The 24383-nt window shown below is 38.8% G+C and overlaps 1 protein-coding gene, 1 non-coding gene and 2 pseudogenes across 5 annotated transcripts in view; 3 read left to right on the forward strand and 1 right to left on the reverse strand.

The window, feature by feature from the left end:
* TAOK1 (TAO kinase 1) overlaps positions 1 to 24383 on the reverse strand; it is a 172101-nt gene that overhangs the window by 136028 nt on the left and 11690 nt on the right. The gene's annotated exons all lie outside the window — the stretch shown is intronic.
* On the forward strand, positions 3721 to 3827 carry LOC116578571. Its single transcript, XR_004280943.1, has one exon. It is a non-coding gene; the product is annotated as a U6 spliceosomal RNA (small nuclear RNA).
* Positions 9216 to 10292, forward strand: LOC116577673 (annotated as a pseudogene).
* Positions 12074 to 13011, forward strand: LOC116578006 (annotated as a pseudogene).

Genomic DNA, 24383 nt, shown 5'->3' on the forward strand with positions numbered 1-24383 from the left:
AGAGCACCTGGGTGGCTCAGTTATTAAGCATCTGCCTTCCACTCAGTGGGATCGAGCCCCGTACCGCATCGGGCTCCCTGCTCAACAGGAAGCCTGCTTCTCTTCTCTCCCACTCCCCCTGCTTGTGTTCCCTCGCTTGTTGTGTCTCTATCAAATAAAGAAATAATTAATTTTTTAAAAATCTCCATTACATATTCCACTATAGTAAGATCCACCTTTAAATTACATTTCTAAGCTTTGTGTTCTCCTTAATATCCCCCCGCAAAAACCACAATTTAACATACACATATTTTATGACTTTCCTTTCAATAATTATGCAACTGACAAACTGTGAACTAATATTTACAGAGAAAATTAGTCAAAACAAAACAACCCCTGCCTTTTTGTCATTTTTTTGTTCAAATAGAAAAAAAAGCTCTTGTGAGTTTTCCCAAATCTCAATATACGGTTTTCCTTCAATACTTAAGTACAGTTACAAGATAAAAATTGAATTTTTTTACTGTCAACAAGATCTGGCATATTGATTAGATCTTAAAATCGCTTTCAAAATAAAAATTGAGCATACGGTGTGACATATAAACAGACTCAGAACAGCAAAATTATAAAAGGTACCTTAGATATCCTTTAAGAAAATATTTACATTATAGATAAGGGCCTGAAAGGTTGAGTGGTTACCTAAGGTCAGACTAACAGAACTGGAATTAAAAATCTAAATTTACTAAATGTGGGACTCCTGGGTGGCTCAGTTGGTTAAGCAGCTGCCTTCGGCTCAGGTCATGATCCCAGCGTCCTGGGATCGAGTCCCAAATCGGGCTCCTTGCTCGTCAGGGAGCCTGCTTCTCCCTCTGCCTCTGCCTGCCATTCTGTCTGCCTGTCCTTGCTCTCTCTCTCTCTGATAAATAAATAAAATCTTTAAAATAAATAAATAAATAAATAAATAAATAAATAAATTTACTAAATGTAAGGTAATATCTTGAACTGCATCCTGGAATAGGATAAAGGACATCAGGGGAAAAATATGGATAAATCTGAATAAAGTCAATAATTTAGTTAATAGTTTCGTATCAATATTAACTTCTTAGCTTTGACAAATATATCCATTGTTATTTAAAACATTAATATTAGAGGAAGCTGGGTGAAAGGTACATGAGACCTCTCTATACTAGCTGTAATTTTTCTGTAAATCTAAAATTTTAAAAATAAAAACAAAAGGCTTACTTTAAAAACTCTAAATCTGGGGCGCCTGGGTGGCTCAGTGGGTTAAGCCGCTGCCTTCGGCTCAGGTCATGATCTCAGGGTCCTGGGATCAAGTCCCGCATCGGGCTCTCTGCTGGGCAGGGAGCCTGCTTCCCTCTCTCTCTCTCTCTGCCTGCCTCTCCATCTACTTGTGATTTCTCTCTGTCAAATAAATAAATAAAATCTTTAAAAAAAAAAAAAAGGATTATATTAAAAAAAAAAAAAACTCTAAATCTAGGGGTGCCTGGGTGGCTCAGTGGGTTGGGCCTCTGCCTTCGGCTCAGATAGTGATCCCGGAGTCCTGGGATCGAGCCTCACGTCAGGCTCTCTGCTCGGCGGGGGGCCCGCTTTCTCCTCTCTCTCTGCCTGCCTCTCTGCCTGCTTGTGATCTCTGTCAAATAAATAAATAAAAATCTTAAAAAAACAAACAAACAAACAACAAAAAAAACCCTCTAAATCTAAAACTAATTTCTTGACTAAGGTCAGGGCTATGAGATCAAGCCCCATACAGGGTCCCACGCTGTGTGGAGTCTGCTTAAGACTCTCCCCCACTCTCCCTCTGTTTCCCATCCCCTCACGTACTTGAGCGCTCATGCGCCCACACTCTCTCTCTCTCTCTCTCAAAAATAAGAGAGAGAGAGAGAGAGAGAGAGAGACTGTCAATTCATTCCTGATATCAATATCCCAGAACTCCCAGGCTGACTCTCCGACCCTTCTTTTGAGTCTATGAGCAATTTGGTAGCCTTACAATAAGTTTCTCTTCTCCTTAAGACACACAAAGTCACTCTTCCGCAGGCAAACAAAGACCATAATGGATACAGCACTCTTGACTCATTTAAGATCTCTAAAGCACCTCAAAAGTATAACGCAATCCTCCTGCTCAAAAATTTTAAATGACCCAAAACTTCCTACTACTGGAATCTTCTCTAGGGGAACTTTTCAGGGTTCTCCCCATCTGGGTCCAACAGACATTTCTGAACTTATTTCTCACCAATGGCATCATATATATTAGTGTTATTTTCTCCATATGGAATGCTATCCCACCATCTCTGCCTATAAATCTTACCCACCCTTCCAAGTCTACTTCAATTATTCCCTTGTGTGTAAATTCTTATCAACTCCACTAACACACCAAGATACTGTTTAAAAAAAAATCCCCACACCACTTTGCAGCTATTTTATTACATATTCTGCATTCACTTATCTCTATATGGATTATATTCTTCCACTGACCCCACTAACTCTTCCAAAAGGCAAAAGAAGGAGAATAAATATGTCAAGTATGTGCTGTCACAATGTAATCAAGAATAGTATCTCCCAGGGTGCCTGGGTGGTCTGCCTTCAGCTGGGGTCATGATCCCAATCAGGCCCCACAATGGGCTCCCTGCTCAGTGGGGAGCCTGCTTCTCCCTCTGCCTGCTGGTCCCTCTACTTGTACTTTCTGCCAAATAAATAAAATCTCACCAAAAAAAGAAGAAGAAGAAGAAGAAGAAGAAGAATAGAATCACCAGGGGCACCTGGCTGGGTCAGTCAGAGGATATGACTCTTGGTCTCAGGGCTTTAAGTTGAGCCCCAAGCTGGGTATAGAGACTACTTAAATAAAACTTAAAAAAGAAGAAGAGGAGGAGGAAGACGACGATGACAATGATAACTATCACAATATTGGCTATAATATTATGAAAAAATTTAGACCAATTTTTTTTAAAACTTGGTAGCAAATTTGGGATCAACTTCTGCTTCCGAGCAGTATGACAGAGTAACTGGGACAGGATTTATTTTCCTGTCTTAAGACCTGAAGAACTGGAAAAATATAAAATTCCTTTTCAGGTAACACATGACCGCAATCTTTGAGAGAAGTGAAACAAGGTAAGTTCTTTGGTTACTTGCTTTCTACCTAGAAACACTCCAGAATGTAGCACAGGCAAAGGGATTCCAAGTAAAGCATAGCACTCTCTAATCTAAGACAACAAACATAAGCGTTTAGGAAGGCCAAGCCAACTAAAAGAGAGAAAGTGGACTTTCTAAAGAAAGAATTCCAGAACTGTTTAGGGGATGCCTTCCAATATTTTGCCAAATTAAGTTCCACATGCATAGGGTAAAACTCCGATAAGGCCAGGCAAAGAACAACTACTAGGGAGCTAAACTCCCAGAAGTCACACAGGCTGGAAGATGTCTTGAGTTCTAACTCAACCACCATAGAGAGTCCTTGTTGAAGACTTATGGCACTCAGTAGAGCCCCCCAAAAGGATAATAACTTAATAGTAAAGCTAAATTAGCCATAGAAAATAAAGACTATTCTATAGAAAATAAAGACTATTCTAAATTTACCTTAATGAAGCTTAAAAACATCCCTGAAAGGACTAAGCGGATCCATAAGTAACTGCCCATCAGAAGAAAGTTTAACATTCTTTAAAGACAGACAAAAAAATTCAGCACACACACAAAAAAAGTGACAACATGCTACACTCAAAGGTATACCAAAAACTGCTGGCTTCAGCAGCATATATACTAAAATTACAATGACACAGAGAAGATTAGCATGGCTCCTGTGCAAGGATGACATGCAAATTCATGAAGGCCTCCATTACAAAAAAAAAAAAAAAAATCCAGGGGTGCCTGGATGGCCCCATCAGTGGAGCATGCAATTCCCGATCTCAAGAGTTGTAAGTTTAAGTCCCATATTGGGTGTAAAGATTACTTAAAAATAAAATCTTTTTAAAAATGCAAATTAAAAAAAAAAAAAAAGACATACCAAAAATCCCAGGAAATATCATCCATAACCGGCAGAAAAACTGATCAACAAAAATAGACCTCAGAATGAAAGGGCAGGGCGCCTGGGTGGCTCAGTGGGTTAAGCCGCTGCCTTCGGCTCAGGTCATGATCTCAGGGTCCTGGGATCAAGTCCCGCATCGGGTTCTCTGCTCCGCGGGGAGCCTGCTTCCTTCTCTCTCTCTCTCTGCCTGACTCTCTGCCTACTTGTGATCTCTCTGTGTCAAATGAATAAATAAAATCTTTAAAAAAAAAAAAAAAAAAAAAAAAAAAGAATGAAAGGGCAATTAGTGGAAAAAGGCATCAGTTATTCTAAATATCTATAAGCATTTAAATAAGAATATATACACAATGAGGAGAGAAAATAAAAAGGAAAAAAACCAAAACAGAACAAAATGGAACTTCAAAAGATGAAAAACACAATTCAGAAATTTAAAAATGGGGCGCCTGGGTGGCTCAGCGGGTTAAGCCGCTGCCTTCGGCTCAGGTCATGATCTCAGGGTCCTGGGATCGAGTCCCGCATCGGGCTCTCTGCTCAGCGGGGAGCCTGCTTCCCTCTCTCTCTCTCTCTCTGCCTGCCTCTCCATCTACTTGTGATTTCTCTCTGTCAAATAAATAAAGTCTTTAAAAAAAAAAAAAAAAGAAATTTAAAAATGTACTAGATGGGACTAACAGTGTATATGACGCTGAAGAAAACACATAAATTTTTAAAAGATCCATTAATATGGAGACATGAAAATAAGAACTAACCATATAATGTACACACAAAAAAAGAAAAAATATATATATAGGATCACAGTGACTGTGGGGCAATATGAAGTGGTCTAACATACATGCAACTGGAGTACCACATGAGAGGGTGAGCTAAAAAAATTATTAGAAGAAATAATGACCAAAAATTTAATTTTGATGGAAACTATAATCCCACAGATTCAAGAAACTCAATAAACACTTCCACGATAACTTCAAATGAAGATGAAGGTACAGCACAGTAAACTTACTGAAAAGTCAATAATAATAAAAGTCTTAAGACTCGTCAAAGAAGACATATTTCCCACAGAGAAACAAAAATAAGAATGACTGCTGAATTCTCATCTGAAATTGTGCAAGTCAAAAACATAATGGCATGATATCTCTCATGTACTTAAAAAAACGGTCAATGCAGACTACCAGATGCAGTAAAATTTTACTTTAAAATTGAAGGTGATTCTACACACCTATCAGAATGTCTAAAATTTAAAAAAAAAAGCAATTATAACACCAAATGCTATGAAATAAGCTAGTCACAAAAGGCCAAATACTGTATGATTCCTTTCAAATACTATATAATTCCAAGGGGTTGGGGAGAGGGGGAAATGAGGAATTATTTTTTAATTGATACAGAATTTTAACTGGGGAAAGATAAGTTTTGGAAATGGCTGGTAGAGAAAGTGGCACAACAATGTGAAGGCACTTAATGCCAAAGAACTATACACTTTTTTTTTTAAGAGTTTATTTAGGGGCATCTGTGTGGCTCAGATGGTTATGCATCTGCCTTCAGCTCATGGCCCCAAGGTCCTGGGACCGAGTCCCATGTCTGACTCCCTGCTCTACAGAGAGCCTGCTCCTCCCTCTCCCTCTGCCTGCTGCTCCTCCTGCTTGTGCGCACTCTCTCTGTCAGTCAAATAAATAAATAAAATCTTAAAAAAAAAAAAAAAAAGATTTTATTTATTTGATGGAGAGAAAGAGAGAGAAAGGAGGAGAACACAAGCAGGGGAAGTGAGACAGGAAGAAGAAGTAGGTTCCCCGCTGGGCAGGGAGCCCCACTCGGGGCTCAAATCCTAGGACCCTGGGATCATGACCTGAGCCAAAAGCAGACACTTCACAACTGAACCACCCAGGTGCCCCACACAGAACGATACACTTAAAAATGGCTAAAATAAATTTTATGCTACATATATTTCCCACAATTGAAAAAAATGCTAGTGAAGATATGAAGAAACTGGATTACTCACATACTCTTAGTAGAAATATAAAGATATTTATTTATTTGAGGGAGAGAGAAAGAGAGCACAGAACACATGCTAGGCAGAGGAAGAGGCAGAGAGACAGAGCCTCAAGCAGACCCTATGCCCAGCGTAGACCCTGAAGCAGGGCTTGATCCTACAACCCTGAGATCATGACCGGAGTTGAAATCAAGAGTCCAAGCCTCAACTGAATGAGCCACCCAAGCTCGCCTCATTAGTAAAAATGCAAACTGTTACCGACACTCTAGAAAAGTATGGCAGGTTCTTACAAAACTAAACATGTATGGTATAGGACCCAACAACTGAACTCTTGGATATTTATCCCAGATAAGCAAAACATATTCACACATATTAACACTTGTATGCTTGTACTTCATTTCAAGTAACAAAAAACTGGGAAACACCCAAACATCTTTCAGTAAGTAAATGGTTAAACAAAACATGGTACATACATACTGTAAACAACTACTTTGCAATAAGAACAAACCACTGGTGCATTTAACAACTTAGATGAATCTCAAGCAAATCATTCTAAGTGAGAAAAAGCTTATTTCAAAAAGTATAAACTGTGTAATTCCACACAATCTCTAAATGTCAAAACTGTAGAGATAAAGAACACAAGTGATTTCCAGGAGTTGGGGTGGGTAAGGGAGAAAGGTAGCTGTGACAATAATGGCAGCTCAAGTGAGCCTTGTGATGGAACTATTTTGTATTAACTGTGATAGCTGTCGTAGGAATCTACACGAGATAAAACTGCACAGAACTAAATATATATACATAGAGGAGCGCCTTCAGCTGGGGTTGAGTGACTGCCTTTGGCTCGGGTCATGATCCCCAGGTGCTGGGACTGACCTCCACACTGGGCTCTCTGCTCAGTGGGGAGCCTGCTTCTCTCTCTCCTGCTCCTCCTGCTTGTGCTCTATCAAATGAATAAAATCTTCAAAAAACAAACTCACACATAAAGGAGTTAAGCAAAACTGGTGAAATTTGAATAAGGTCAAGTGAACTGTATCAGTGTCAATTTCCTGCTTGGGATATTACACTATAGTTACCCAAGATGTTAACCACTGGGGGAACCTGGGTGAAGAGTCGGTAAGATCTCTCTGTATTACTTCTCATAATTGCATATGAATCTACAATTATATCAAACAAAGGGTTTCTTTCAATTAAGGTTAAATAATTATCAAGCAAAAACTGTGAGAATTCATTAACAGCAGATGTGCACTATAAGAAATGTTAAAGTAGGGTGCCTGGGTAGCTCAGCTGGTTAAGCGCCTGCCTTCAGCTCAGGTCATAATCCCAAGGTCCTGGGATCGAGCCCTGCATCTGGCTCCCTGCTGAGTGGAGAGCCAGGTTCTCCCTCTTCCACCCCCTGCTTGTGCTCTCCCTCCTGCTATCACTCTTTCTCAAATAAATAAACAAAATCTTTAAGGAAAAAAAAAAGAAGAAGAAAAATATGAGAGTACATACCCAAAACTGAAAGCAGGGGCTCAAAAGAGATACTTGTATACCACTATTCATAGCAGCAATACTCACAAGAACCGAAAGATAGAAACAACCCAAAATCTATCAATAGATAAATAAACAGGGGTGCCTAGATAGCTCAGTTGGTTGGGCATCCGACTCCTGATTTCAGCTCAGGTCATGATCTCGGGGTCATGGGACTGAGCCCCACGTGGGCTATGCACTCAGCACCGAGTCTGCTTGAGATTCTCTCTCCCTACCTCTCTGTCCCCACCATCTCTCTCTCTGTCGAATAAATCTTTAAAAACATAGATGAACAAACAAATGAACATGTGAGATACACACACACACACACACACACACACAAAATGGGAGTTTTCAACCTTTTAAAAGGAATAAAATTCTAAGATACACAACTACAAAAATGAGCCATGAAAACATTATGCTAAGTACAATAAGCCAGACCCTGAAGGACAAATACTGTATGACTCCACTTATATTAGCTACCTACAAAATGTAAATGAATAAAGACAGAAAGAACAGAGGTTACCAGGCCCAGGGAAGGTGGGATTGGGATGGAAGCTGTGCTTTAATGAATACACAGATTCTGTTTTGGATGATTAAAAAAAAAGTTCTAGAAATGAATAAGGGCAATGGTTACACAACACTGTGAGTACATTTAATGCCACTGAACTATACACTTTAAAATGGTTCATTTTCTGTTATGCATATTTTAACACAACTGTTTAAAGAATGATGAAATGTTACCAAAGATGAAAAAGGATTATTTCATAATGAGAAAAAGACAGTTTGAGAATATATAATGAGGGGTGCCTGGGTGGCTCAGTGGGTTAAAGCCTCTGCCTTTGGCTCAGGTCGTGGTCCCAGGGTCCTGGGATGGAGCCCCGTGTTGGGCTCTTTGCTCAGTGAGGAACCTGCTTCCTTCTCTCTCTCTGCCTGCCTCTCTGCCTACTTGTGATCTCTGTCTGCCAAATAAATAAATAAAATCTTAAAAAAAAATACAATATAAAAGAATATATAATGATCCTGAGCACCTGAGTGGCTCAGTTGGTTAAGCGACTGCCTTCGACTCAGATCATGATCCCAGGGTCTTGGGATAAAGTCTCACATCAGGGGTGAGCGGGTGTCCCTGCTCAGCAATGAGTCTGCTTCTCCCTCTTCCTCTATCCCTCCCCCCAGCCCACTCATGCCCTCTCCCTCTCACTCAAATAAAATCCTTAAAAAATATTTAAAAATTAAAAAATAAAAATATACAATTCTAAATGTGTATGTACCTAATAAAATTTCAAAATACATCAAGAAAAACTTAAAAGAAAAAGACAAATGAATAATTATAGTTGATATTTCAACATTACTCTATAGTTGGGCAAACAGGAAATCAGTAGGTACACAGAAACTTACATTCAAATAACTTGACCTAATTCACATTTATAAAGCACTCCATCCGACAAAGAATACACATTCTTCTCAAGTGTTTACGGTACATTAACCTAACTACACCATACACTGGGCCATAAAACAAGTCTCAACAAATAGAAAGAACTATAGTAGACTCTCTGACAACACAGAATTAGAAATTAAATTAGAGGAGTGTTCCTAAATATTTGGAAATCAAAGAATTCTAAATAACATATGGTAGGGTACCAAAGCTGCCATCAAATCTGAATCCAACACTGCCCTCCCGCCCACCTGCCTGCCTAGAGGTGTACCCCAATTCCATATGGTTCTAAATCCAATATGGCAACTCTCAAGGATCAGCTGATTCAGAATCTTTACAAGGAAGACCATACCCATCCCCCCGAATAAGATTACAGTTTGTTGGAGCTGATGCTGTTGGCATGGCTTGAGCTGTCAGTCTCTTAATGGAGGACCAGATGAACTTGCACTTGTTGATGTCACGAAGACAAATTGAAGGGAGATACGATGGATCTCCAACATGACAGTCTTTTCCTTGTACCAAAAATGTTCTCTGGCAAAGATTATAACATGACTGCAAACTCCAAGCTGGTTATTACCACACTTGAGGCATGGAGAAATGCATGGAGCAAAAAAATTTAAAAAAAAAAAAAAATTGCATGGAACATTTCTCTCATAGGAGAAAGCCATCTTAATTTGGCCCAGCATAAAGGGAACATCTTTACATTTATCACATAGCCTAAACTGCAAGTTGCTTATTGTTTCCAAACCAGAAGATATCTTGACCTACATGGCTTGGAAGATAAGCAGCTTTCCCAAAATACCTTGTTACTGAAAGTGGCTGCAATCTGGATTTAGTCCAATGCCATTATCTAATGGCGGAAAGGCTGGGAGTTCACCCATTAACTGTCATGGGTGGGTACTTAGGGAGACTCTAGTGTACCGGTATGGAGTAAACATTGCTGGTGTCTCCCAGAAAAACCCATGCCCTGGCTTTGGCACTGATACAGATATAAAACAGTGGAAAGAGGTTCACAAACATGTTGTCAGTTGACAATGCTTATGAGGTGAGCAAATTGAAAAACTATACAACCTGGGCCACAAGACTGGTGGATTCGGCCGAAAGTATAATGAAGAATCTTAGGTGGATGCATCCAATTTTCACCATGATTAAGGGTGTCTATGTAATAAAAGATGATGTCTTCCTCTGTGTACCTTGCATCTTGGGACAGAATGGAATCTCAGATGTAGTGAGGGTGAATATGACCCCTGAAACAGAGGCCCATTTGAAGAAAGGTCCAGATACACTTTGGAGGGTACACAAAAAGAGCAGCTGTTTTATTTTTTAATTTTTTAAAAAGATTTTATTTGACAGAGATCACAAGTAGGCAGAGAGGCAGGCAGGGGGCTGCCTGCTGAGCAGAACGGGATGCAGGGCTCAATCCCAGAACCCTAGGATCATGACCTGAGCCAAAGGCAGAGGCTTATTAACCCACTGAGCCACCCAGGTTTCCCTTTTTTTTTTTTTAAAGATTTTATTTATTTGGTAGAGAGAGACACAGCGAGAGAGAAAACACGTGCAAGGTAGAAGGCTTCCCGCTGAGCAGGGAGCCCAAAGTGGGGCTCAATCCCAGAAACCTGGGATCATGACCTGAGCTGAAGGCAGACGCTTACTGACTGAGCCACCCAGGCTGTTGCACCCCAAGAGCTGCTGTTCTGAAGTTTTCTAATGTTGTACCACTTAACTGTCTACACTACAACAGGATTTTAGTAGGAAGTTGTGTATATTATTGTCCTTATTATCTGTTAACTCTAGTAATATTAAAATGACCTAGGAAAAATACCAGTTTCCTAAAGTTACAGATAGGAATAGTTCACAAACCGTTGCGGCTATATCCAATGCTGGATGATACCTATCTCATATAGTCCTGAATTGGTTAATGTAAAATAGTCCCACCACCTCTGCCAGTGTTGCATATGCTGCAGTTCCTCTTCAAATCAGGTATGTATTTACTGTGTGTTATTAAACTCCTGGTTCCTTCACCCAACATGTCTAGTCCAACCACATCCTGGGATACTTGAGACACTCCTCTGCCCCTCCCTGCTGAGAGAGAGAGAGAGAGAGAGAAAGGAAGAAAGGGAGGGAGGGGAGGGGGGAGGGAGGAAGGACATCAGTTCTACATAAACTTGTCTAGCATATAAACACTTAACAACTTAACTTATGAAGTCAACAATACCATGATACCAAAACCAGGCATGAACAAGAATCTACAGGCCAGTATCTCCCATGGATATGAATGCAAAAACTCTGAACAAAATATCAGCAAGTAGAACCCAGGAACTTATGAAAATAATAATGTATCATCACACTAAGTGGAGTTCATCCCCAGAGTGAAAAATCAATCAATATTAACTCACTATATTAGACTTAAGAAGCATAATCATATGATTTCAGCAGAGGAAAAAAAAAAAAAGCAGCATTTGACAAAGTTCAATTCATTCCTGACAAAAACTCTCAGAAAACTGAAAATAGAAGGAACTTCCTTAACTTGATAAAGAATATCTACAAGAGCCCTAAAGTTAATATCATATGTAATGATGAAGGACTAAATACTTTCCCACATCAGATACAGAACAATGCAAGGATATCCATTCTCACCACATCTATTCAAGATCATACTGAATGATCTAGCCAGTGCAATAAGGCGCAAAAAAAAAAAAAAAAAAAAAAAAAAAAGAGGCGGGGGAGGAAGAGAAGGAAGGAAGGGTATGCATTCACATTAGAAAGAAGAAATAAAACTGTCTTTAATCATAAACATAACTGTCTACTTAGAAAAATCCCAAATAATCTATAAAACAGCTACCTTAACTTAGTAATAAGTCAATTTACCAAGGTTGCAAAATACAAAGTCAATACACAAAAATCAATTATATTTTTACACAGTTATTAACAAAATTGAAATTTGGAGGGAAAAAAGTAACATTTACAATAACACCAAAAATCTTCAAATACTTAGGGATAAACTTAATAAATATGTACAAGATTTGTATGCTGATAACTACAAAGCCCTGATGACAGAAATCAAAAATAAACTAAATAAATGGAGAGATATACCCTGGTGGTAGACTGGAAGATTTGATACTGTTAAAGGGTCTCCAAAATGACAACACAATTTGTCTTGCGAATGAAGGAGGGGGACGTCCTCAAATTCTTTGTAGCAGGAACCCACTTATCAGGTGGTTGACTTCCAAATAGAACAGTTCATCTACAAAAGGAAGAGTGGTGGCATCTATACCATAAATCTAAAGAGAACCTGAGAGAAGCTTCTGTTGGCAGCTCATGCCATTGTTACCACTGAAAACCCAGCTGATGTCAGTGTCCTATCATCCAGGAATACTGGCCAGCTGATGTTTGCTGCTGCTACTGGAGACACTCCTATTGCCAGCCGCTTCACTCTGGAAACATTCACTAACCAGATCCAGGCAGCCTTCTGGGAACCAAGACTTTTGGTGGTTACTGATCGAAGGGCTGACCGCCAGACTCTCACAGAGGCATCTTATGTTAACCTGCCAAACCATTCTGTGTTACAGACTCTCCTCTGCACTATGTGGACATTACCATCCCTTGCAGTAAGGGAGCTCACTCAGATGGTCTGATGTGGATGCTGGCCCAGGAAGTTCTGCACATGTGTGGCATCGCTTCCCATTAACATCCATGGGAGGTCATGCCTGATACCTACTTCTACAGAGACCTGGAAGAGAATGAGAAGGAAAAGCAGGCCACAGCTGAAAAGACTGTGACCCAGGAGGAATTTCAGGGTGAATGGATGGCTTGAGATCCTGAGTTCACTACAATTCAACCTGCAGTCACAGACCAGTCTGAAGGCATGCAGGTGCTCTCTGTGCCTACTCAGCAGTTCCCTACTGAAGACTGGAATACTCAGCCTGCCACTGAAGTCTGGTCAGCAGCTCCTACCGCTCAGGCTACTGAACGGATAGGAACAATCAATGAGTGGTCTTAAGCTGCTCTTCCACAAAGGCAAACAAAATGGAAATAAAGTTGATGGAAAATGAAGTTTCTTAAAACAAAACAAAACAACAAAAATAAATAAATAACCTAAATGTAAACCCTCACAATTTAAAACTTCTATATGAAAGTACTGAACAGGGGCGCCTGGGTGGCTCAGTGGGTTAAGCTGCTGCCTTCGGCTCAGATCATGATCTTGGGGTGCTGGGATCGAGCTCCGCATCGGGCTCTCTGCTCACCAGGGAGCCTGCTTTCCCCTCTCTCTGCCTGCCTCTCCACCTGCTTGTGATCTCCGTCTGTCAAATAAATAAATAAATTCTTTTTTAAAAAAAAGTAAGTACTGAACAGAAATTTTTTGTGATCTTGGTTTATGCAAAAATTTCTTAGATATAAAACCAAAAACACAGGGACGCCTGGGTGGCTCAGTTCGTTGAGCAGCTGCCTTCGGCTCAGGTCATGATCCTAGCGTCCTAGGATCGAGTCCCACATCGGACTCCTTGTTCCGTAGGGAGCCTGCTTCTCCCTCTACCACTCTGCCTGTGCGCTTTTGCTCTCGCTCGCTCTCTGACAAAAAAATAAATAAATAAAATCTTTAAAAAAAAAACCAAAAGCACAAACCATAAAAGAAACTGATAAGCCAAACTTCATCAAAATTGAAAACGTCTGTTCTTTTAAAGATAATATTAATAAAAAATGAGCACAAGAGAAAAGATTTGCCAAACATGTACCTAGTAAAGGGCTTAATCCTGAATATATAAAGATTCATAGCTAAATAATAACAAACAGCCCAATTTTAAAATGGAGGGAAGGAGCAAATAATTTGAACACTTAGCTAAAAAAGAAATACAGATCGCAAATAAGCACAAGAGACATCAAGGAAATGCAAATCACAATCACATAAGCCTCTTCCCCAAGATAAGGGCTAAACTTAATGACTCCCTTCCAAAGAAACAGTAGGAAAAGAGAAAAACAGTAACTTCACAGCAGTGAAACCTAGCAACACTACATTAACCAAGTGAGGAAGGCTAATATCATCAGTGTTGTCATGTGGATATCATGTACCTCCTAATAGATGTCCTGGGGAAGACACTACACATCCATGGTATTCTTTCCAAAAGCCCATCACCTCAGGCTAATCAGGAGAAAAATATCAGACAAAACTAGATGGGAGACATTCTTCAAGATACGTACCGGGGGGGGAAAAAAAAAAAAAAGATACGTAGCGAACACTCCTCAAGACTATCAAAGGTATGAAAAATAGTAAGAATACAAAGTACTGAGATACTATCATATTTCAGAGGAGACTGTGACAGAAAGAGAACAGATTAATGGAAAAGTTGGTGAAATCCAAATAAAGTCTGCAGTTTAATTAATATGTAACATACACGTGTCACCTTGGGTTTCGATGTAAGTACCATGAAATGCAGTCTCAGGATATTAATTAATTGATTACAAAGGGGAAAATAATAATTACAGTGGAGAAATATGGAAAACAACACTTAAGCAAATGAACCAGGTTAACATTAACAGTAATAAGACCTATCAACATCATGTGTCATATCCCTGACATAATGCACTGAGAAGGAATATATATCATTCTGCAGTATTCTTAACAAATACATATCCTCAAACTAATCATGAGAAAACACTAAACCTGCCCAAACTGAGAGACATATTAAAAATAACTAACCAGTACTCGAGTGTTAACATTTAAAAAAAAAAGTGTCAAGGTCATAAAAGACAAGGTACCATCACAGATTAGAGAAGACCAAAGACACATAACAAACTATAATGTGAGATCCTGAAACTGAGAAGAGTTATTAGTGAAAAAAGTGGTAAAATTCAAGTAAGGACTAAGGTTAAGTTCATAATATTATACCAATGTTGACTTCCTTGTCTTGGTAATTATTCTATGGTTATATAAGATTAGGGCTGAAAGGCATATTTGAACATTCTACAAACTTTGCAACTTTCTGTAAGCTTAAGATTATTACAAAAAAATTTTAAACACATTATAGTGTATCAATTAAAAAGCTGGAAAAAAATATGAAAAAGAATGCCCAATTCTAGTGAATCTCCAAACTTAACAACCTCTTAACTCTGAGAGCTATGTATTAAAACGACATCCCAGCACTTACTTTCATTTCTATAATTAATCTAATGGAAGAAATATTAAATCTTCACAATACTTACTCCTCCACAGTTAATGAATTTTTTTTAAAAGATTTATTTTATTTATTAGGGCACCTGAGTGACTCAGTTAAGCATCTGCCTTCAGCTTAGGTTCCTGGGATTGAGTCCCACATTGGGCTCCCTGCTCAGTGGAGAGCCTGCTTCTCCCTCTGCCACTCCCCCTGCTTGTGCACTCTCTGTCAAATAAATAAATAAAACCTTTTTAAAATAATAAATAAAAAAATTATTTATTTGACAGAGAGAGACAGACAGAAAGAGCAGGGTGACGGGCAAAGGGAGACAGGGAGACACAAGCTGACTCTGCACTGAACACACAGCCAACTGCAGGGCTCGATCCCATGACCCTGAGATCATGACCTGAGCAAAAACCAAGAGTCAGATGTTCGTCTGACTGCACACCCAGGAGCCCCCCAAAGTTAATCAATTTTTATGATATGGCAGAATATTAGCAAATGAGAGATCCGTTTTATTCTAAGCAATTACTGTAAGAGCTCTTAAGGACAATCACACACAAAAAAGCAAAACATCCATAAAAAATGTAAAAACAGAATAAATATCAGTTTTTATCATTATGTTGAAAGAAATAATTATCATAGCAAATCATTAAAGTTTAATAATGCTCCATGTTCCAATGTCCAAATATACATAGTAACTCATGGGGGAAAAGGTACTATAAGATCAAGCATTCTTCTATCAAGCTTAAACCACTTGCTTTCATTTAACTAGACAATATCAAAACCAAAATAAGCATAATTCACTCAATATTTACCAGGACTTCACCAATTCCCAGGCACCACCCTAGATGCTGGGGATTCAGAAATGATTAGATGGGAAAGGCAAATAAAGGAACAACCGGAATCTCATTTAACAAATATTCTTTAAATAATAAAAGATGAAAAAAATAATAAAAGATGAATGAAAGATAACCTGGCCTTGGGGCACATGGGTGGCTCATTGGGTTAAGTGTCTGACTCTTGATTTCATCAGGTCATGATCTCAGGGTTGTGACATCAAGCCTTGCATGGGGCTCCACATTCATTCTCTCTCCCTCTCCCTCTGCCTATTCCCCTGCTCATGTATGCACACACTTTGCTCTTTCTCAAATCTTAAAATTAAAAAAAAAAAAAACGGCAGGGAGCCTGGGTGGCACAGTTGGTTGAGCAACCAACTTGGTTTCAGCTCAGGTCATGATCTCAGGGTCATGAGATTCCTATGAAGGAGCTGCTCACTTAGCATGGGTCTGCTTGAGATTCTCTCTCTCCCTCTGCCCTTGCCCCTACCCAACTCATGCTCTTTCTATATAAAATCTTTAAAAATAAAAATCTTAAAGAAAAATTGCCCAAATTCAGTGTATACATTTTGATGAGTTTGCACATAACCATACACTTGCTTATGTACCATCACAGCAACCAAGGTACTAAACACATCCATCACCTCCAAAAAGTTCCCCGTGTTCTCTTGTGGTGTGTTTCTTTGTTGTTGGTCAGAACATGTAACATGGAGCTACCCTCCTAACAAATTTTCATATTTACTAATGAAAGAAAGGGACTGAGAATTTGTCTGTTCCTGCTTTTGTTCAAAATACGGTAGGAAAAATAGTCACATGTAAGATTCACAATGCCCACCAGGTTTAATAGGAAAAAAACTAATGTAGTTATTCCATAAGAAGTCTTAGAGAGAACAGTTGGATCATCAGAAAAGGAGTGGTTACATACTGGAAATTAAGTTGAATACACACATTGTGTGGTTTCTTCCATTAATGCAAGCTGAAGGTACACATTTGTCATCTCAAAGCCTTGTTTAATTTTAAAACTGAATAAAATGTTTATTTTTAAAGATTTATTTATTAGAGAAAGAGAGCATACAAGTGATTACAAGGGGGAGAGGTGAGGGAAAGAATCTCAAGCAGACTTCCTGCACAGTGCAAAGTGGGATGTGGGGCTCAAACTCAAGACCCTGAGATCATGATATGAGCTGAAATCAAGAGCTGGCTGCTCAGTAGGAGTGCAGGTACTCCTATTTACTTTATCTTCTTTCAAGAACTTTATTTGACAGAGAGAAAGTACAAGCAGGCAGAGTAGCAAGTAGAGAGAGAAGGAGGCTCCCCACTGAGCAAGGAGCCTGGCTTGATCCCAGGACCATGGGAACCGAGCTAAAGTCAGTTGCTTAACCAACTGAGCCACCCAGGCAACCTACTCCTTTCTACTTTTAAAATAAACTCTACCCCCAACAAGATGGGAGTGGGAGGGAGACAAACCATAAGTGACTCCTAATCTCACAAAACAAACTGAGGGTTGCTGGGGGGAGGCGGATGGGGTTATGGACATTGGGGAGGGTATGTGCTATGGTGAGTGCTGTGAAATGTGTAAACCTGGTGATTCACAGACGTGTACCCCTGGGGATAAAAATATATTATATGTTTATAAAAAATAAAAAATAAAAAAAATTTAAAAAAAAAATAAAAGAAAATATGACTGCACAATTCACAATAATAAATAAATAAATAAATAAATAATAAACTCTACCCCCAATATGGGGCTCAAACTCATGACCCTAAGATCCAGAGTCACATGCTCTACTAACTGAGCCAGCCAGGCACCTCTTGAGTTTAAAAAAAAAAAAATTTTTTTTTTAAATTTAGTTATTTATTTGAGAGAAAATGTGCATACACACTAGCAGACGCAGGGGTAGAAAGAGGGAAGCAGATTCCCCACTGAGGACAGAGCCCAACATGGCTTGATCTCAGGACCCTGAGATCATGACCTGAGCTGAAAACAGGAGTCAGACACTAAACTGTCTGAACCAGTCAGACACCCCTTGAGTAAAATTTTTAAAACTGATTTGAGATTTTATTGTCCCTCCTTAGATTATATTCCATGCCATGTTTCGTATTTTGGAGAAGGAATTTTTTTTTTTTTTTTTTTTTTTAAGATTTATTTGTGGGCGCCTGGGTAGCTCAGTCATTAGGCGTTTGCCTTCCGCTCAGATCCTGATCCCAGGGTCACGGGATCAAGGCCCACATCAGGCTCCCTGCTTGGCAGAAGGCCTGCTTCTCCCTCCCCCATTCTCCCTGTCTCTGTCTCTCTCTCTGTGTGTCAAATAAATAAATACATAAATCTTTTTAAAAAAAGATTTGTTTATTGTAGTGATCATTTTGCTATACAAATATTAAGTCACTATGTTGTATACCTGAAATTAATATAATGTTATATATCAACTATACTTCAATTTAAAAAAAGACGTGTTTGCAAAAGTAATCTATGATAAAGTCAAAACAGATGTGGGATGGATGGTTGTTGAGGGGGAAGGGACAAGAGGGAAACTTCTAGAATGTTAGAAACTTTTTAAAGCTTAATTTGAGAGGTAGATACATTTGTAAAACTTCATTTGTACAGTTTACTGGTTGTATATTTTACCACAACTGAAAGAAAGATACATAAATAGCTGCCAGATGATACAGTGCCTTTTTAGGTTTGAACAGGTAACAGGAGAGTGGAGTGTTAGGAGATAAATCACAGCAGTATGTAAGAGGAACTGAAATGCAAAAGGAAGATAGCCTTTATCTTTTTTAAAGATTTTATTTATTGAGAGAGAGAGAGAGAGAACACAAGGAGAGAGATCATCTCAAGCAGACTCCGCAATAAGTGCAGAGCCTAAAGTGGGGCTTGATCTTCATAACCCTGATATCATTAACCCCAGCCAAAATCAAGAGCTGTACACTTAACTGACTGAGCCACCCACAGGCCCCAGACAGCCTTTAACGTAATGGAGAATTAAGGTAATAATACTAATACTTATATAACACAATATGCCAGGTACTATTCTAAGAGCTACACAGTAATAACACATCCAATCCTCTTAATAACCCTATATAACAGATATTATCCTTTTACAGATGATGAAACTGAGGCCCACAGATATTAAGTAATTTGCTTAAGGTTACATAGCATTGATAACATCCATGATATTAAACTTACTTTAATATTAAACTTCCCTTTTTACCACAACATACATACCTGTGAATATACAACAAAACAAAAACCAAGATAAACTAAAGTATTATTCTCAACCCACTAAAACAGTGTTTACAGGGATGGGAGTGCATCCAAGAGCAACTTCCCTTTTTCCCATACTGAAACTCCAAAGTCAGCACCATCCTCTCACCAATTTCAGTCTGCATCCTCACCTGACTATAAACCTTACTCAGAAAGGGCACCATCTGCATAATCACCCTTACATTCTCTACTCCAAAAATGAGGTTTCACAAAATAAAAAGCACCTTCTCACAAGAACATTAAAGGTCCTTGGAAAAGAGAATAAGGGATGAAACATATTCCAAAGGAAGAAACCCCATGACTTCATAATCTACTAGATGAATACAAGTGAGGGAAGAGGTTAAAAGAATAAAAAACAATCCCAAAGTTTCTAGCTTGCAAGGTTTTAGAAGGTTATCAACCAAAATAAAAACAAATGGCCACAAAAGGCTTGCACACAAATGATTCAAATATCAATCAACAAGTAAACAGATAAATTATGGTATAACCAAACACTAGAATATTACTAAGGAACTAATGATACATGCAGCAACATACATATCACAGACATTATGCCAAGAGAAAGAAAACAACAACAAAAAAATACATACTGTATTTCATTTCTATGACACTCTAGAAAAGACAAATCTAATTCAGAGTAATAGAAATCACATCAGTGGCTGCCTAGGAATAGACTAAGGTAAGCTGATTGCAAAGGGGCCTAGGGAATTTCCACAGGACAGAAAAATGTTCTTTATCTTCACTAAGTTGATGGTTATCTGAACACTAAAACTGTGTGACTTTTACTGCAAGTATATTATACCTTGAAAAAGCTGTCTTTATTTTTTTTTGTTAAGATTTTATTTGTCAGAGGGACGCCTGGGTGGCTCGGGTGGTTAAGCGGCTGCCTTCAGCTCAGGTCATGATCCCAGCGTCCTGGGATCGAGTCCCACATCGGGCTCCTTGCTCGGCAGGGAGCCTACTTCTCTCTGTCTCCTCCTGCCACTCTGTCTGCCTGTGCTTGCTCTCTCTCTCTCTGACAAATAAATAAATACAATCTTAAAAAAAAAAAAATTAAAAAAAAAAAGATTTTATTTGTCAGAGAGAGAGTGAGAGTACAAGCAAGGGGAGCAGCAGGCAGAGGAAGAAGCAGGCTCCCCGCTGAGCAAGGAGCCCAATGCTGCACTCGATCCCAAGACCCTGGGACCATGCCATAAGCCAAACACAGAAGTTTGCTTAACTGACTGAGCCACCCAGGCGTCCTGGTAAAGTTGACTTAAAAAAATGTTATTAACTAAAAATAACAAACAAAAAAATCCCCCAAAATTATTAACTTTGAAATAGGTAAACAAGGGAACCTTTTGCAAGGGGAAATGAAAAAGATGAGCTCATTTTATATGTGTTGAAAATGACACATCTATGAATAACCAAGAAATGTAAGACCTCTTGGTTGGGTAAAATGAAGCTGGGAGAGGCAGTGAATAGAAGACAGAGAAATAAATAAAGAAAAGTATCAAGTGCTAAAAGACGTCTAAAGTAAGGGGACAGTAAAATAAAATTTTTAAGGAAGGGGATGATAAATAGTCTTAAGCATTACAAGGAAGACACTTAGGACCACACATGAATATTTATTTTCCTTGTGAATTCTAGTATGTCTTTCATGAACACCTTTTATCCCCTAGCATTTAACACAGTATTTTGCAAACAGGGAAACAGGCTCTCTCTAAGCTCAAAGTCCTGCTCCCTGAAAATCAACCTAATGAATTAATGTTATTTTAGGCACTTGAAATATTAAAAAAGAAAACAGGGTCAGAAAAGACCAAGATCACCAGTAGATTTATGCTCTTAGAAATTTTTTTGCATGTTTTTGCACACACTAAATTACTAAGAGAATACCAATAACATTTACATATCCTAAATTTTTAATGTGTACCACACAATTAATTTACTAACTATAAATCTTTCTTTTTTTAAGATTTATTTTTAAGTAATTTCTATACCCAACGTCCGCCTCGAACTTACAAGCCCAAGATCCAGAGTCACATGCTCTACCAACTGAACCAGCTAGGTAGACACCATTAACTATAAATTTTTCTTTCCTTAGAGTTTTTGATGAAGTGCTTATAAACATGTACTACTTTTCTGCAGACACACATTTGGAGGGTTTTCCCCTGATGCCTAATCCACCATTCAAATTAATACCAAGTACCTTTGAAAGGATACACAAGAAATTGGGGTACAGTGTGGGAAGGGGTTAGACATGGGAGGATAACTTACTTTTTATGGTATATCTTATTGAATATTATGAATTTTATATCAAGTACAGTTTTAACTTATTCTAAATAATTAAACTTTTTTCCCATTAAGGCCCTTCTGATTTTAAAGCAGAAGCTTATGACTTCCCAAAGACACCCATAGTCCCAAGATGCATGGATAGCTTGTATGACAGAAATGCTTTTGACTGACTTCTCACAGGCCTTTCCCATCATAGAGAGCCTTGGCTCTGCCCATTAACTTCAAGTCAAAGTACTGTTAGACTCCCAAAGGTAAGATCTCTCCTTCCCTCAGCAGAGACAGGAAGACAGTTTTACATATCAGATTTGTTTCCTTTAATCTTTCCTAAAGTTTTCTTACAAAATCCTGCCTCAAGTCTTCTACTTTGACTTTTCAATTCCCAACAGCCAGACTTCCTCTTATTCTAATTACCAACATGCCCCAAGACTAGCAATTCCTACACCTGAAAGGAAATTCTCACTAGGGAAGAGCAACATAAAAATAAATCACATACAGTAGTATTTCATGTACAAAGAACTGATAAAAATTTCACACTCAAATCCTAATAATAACTCTATTATGATATAGGCAGATATAAGAAGATAGTAAAAAAAAAAAAAAAAAAAAAAAAAAAAGGGGCGCCTGGGTGGCTCAGTTGTTTGGACGACTGCCTTCGGCTCGGGTCATGATCCCGGAGTCCCGGGATCGAGTCCCGCATCGGGCTCCCAGCTCCATGGGGAGTCTGCTTCGCTCTCTGACCTTCTCCTCGCTCATGCTCTCTCTCACTGTTTCTCTCTCAAATAAATAAATAAAAATCTTTAAAAAATAAAAAAAAAATAAATAAAAAAAAAAAAAAAAAAAGAATGAATGAATACGAAATAGCGGCTTTTGGGGCAACTTGCTGGCTCAGGGCTCAGTCTGTATAGCATTCAACTTTTTTTTTTTTTAAGATTTTATTTATTTATTTGACAGAGAGAGACACAGCGAGAGAAGGCACACAAGCAGACAGAGTGGGGGAAGGAGAAGCAGGCTTCCCGCTGAGCAGAGAGCCTGACACAGGGCTTGATCCCAGGACCCATGATTGGAGCCTAAGGCAGACACTTAACAACTGAGCCACCCAGGCACCCTAACATAATTCACTTTTTAAAAGACTAAATAAGCTATAATTCAACATATATAACATATATAATTCAACAAATACTCACTATGGCTGAAACATTTCAGTTCTCTTCAGAACACACAGTAAGACTGCACTTCCTTAACTCTTCTGTGAAATCTATTAAGACCATAAGACTTGCTTTGGCCAACGAATTTAATAAGCCAAAATGACAGGACCCTCTTCTAGACACTTTAAGAGCCAGTAAGTTATTAGCAACAGTCTCCTTTCTATTACCATGAAGATCACGGAATCATGTGTTGAGAGCGAGCCTCGATCAATCTGAGACCCTGCATAGCAAGAACAAGCAGAATCCCCCACAACCCACCATATACCTACAGCGTGTCAAGCAAAAAAATGTCCTCTTAAAAGCCACTAACATTTTTGAACTGTTACCATAACACTACCTGGTCTCTCCTGACAAATACAATCAAAGCCAAAATTATTATATTTTGCTTATTTGCTTACAAACCAAGTCATCCTCAACTTATCTTTTCCCCTACCTCTAGTATACCCCAACCCCATCAATTTGTTTTAATCTCTCTCAAATCCATCATATCAGCTCTCCCTCTCAGACCTTCTAACCAGTCTCTCTACATCTCTATATACAACCTCTTACCATTTATTCTCTGTATCTCCAGAGTAATTTTTTTTTTTTTAAGATTTTTAAAATTTATCTGACAGACAGAGATCACAAGGAGGCAGAGAGGCAGGCAGAGGTGGGGGGGAAGCAGGCTCCCCACTAGCAGAGAGCCCTGTGGGGCTTGATCCCAGGACTCTCAGATCATGACCTGAGCCAAAGGCAGAAGCTTAAACCACTAAGCCACCCAGGTGCCCCCAGAGTAATCTTTTTAAAACATAATCCTATCACACATTTGCTTTTATATTATTTTCATATCAGTTACGAGCACAGCAAAAATGACCCTTCAGGAAATAACTGTTAAGGGAGCACCTGGGTGGCTCAGTCGTTCCGTGTCTACCTTCAGGTCATGATCCCAGGAGCGAGACCCACATTAGGCTCCCTTGCTTAGCAAGAGGCCTGCTTCTCCCTCCCCCACTCCCCCTACTTGTGTTCTCTCTCTCACTGTGTGCCTGTCAAATAAATAAATAAAATATTTAAAAAAAAAAAAAAAGGAAAGAAATAAAGAAGAAAAAGTATAAGAAGTGCTAGTAATGTTCTGTGGTGTTCTGCAGTGTTCTGCATGGTGGTTACAGGACTGTATACATCTACAAAAATTCAACAAGCTTATACTTAATATGCTATACTAATTATGTCTCAATTAGTTAAAAAGAAGTAAATAAGATGACCCCAAATAACTTTTCACCTTCATTTTACCAAATATCCATCCTAAACCACATAAATAACCTATAGTCACAAACCATTAGTAATCACCCTCTTAGATATTGATCTTTCATGCTCTCAGGTATTTAATATCCTTTCCACTTTACTTTTCTTCAAGACCTACATAAAATCTCATTCCCTTGGGGATCATTCCACCTAAATATCACTTAATTCTACCTTCACTTGTGCTACAACAATTCTTGTACATTCTACTTCCCATAACCTTAGCATTCATTACACCAGTGGGTCTCAATCCACAATGGCAATGAATGTAGACAGTTTTGATTGTCACAGGGCAGGGAGAGAGTGCTACTGGCGTCTAATTGGTAAGGCCAGAAATGCTCCAAAATATCCTATACACAGCACAGATCCCCATAACAATTAATTACCCTCCCTAAAATGTCAATACTGCCATGGTTGAGAAATCTTGCACTGCATTATCATA

This window comes from Mustela erminea, chromosome 18 (genome assembly GCF_009829155.1).
Source record: "Mustela erminea isolate mMusErm1 chromosome 18, mMusErm1.Pri, whole genome shotgun sequence".
NCBI classification, from domain to species: domain Eukaryota; kingdom Metazoa; phylum Chordata; class Mammalia; order Carnivora; family Mustelidae; genus Mustela; species Mustela erminea.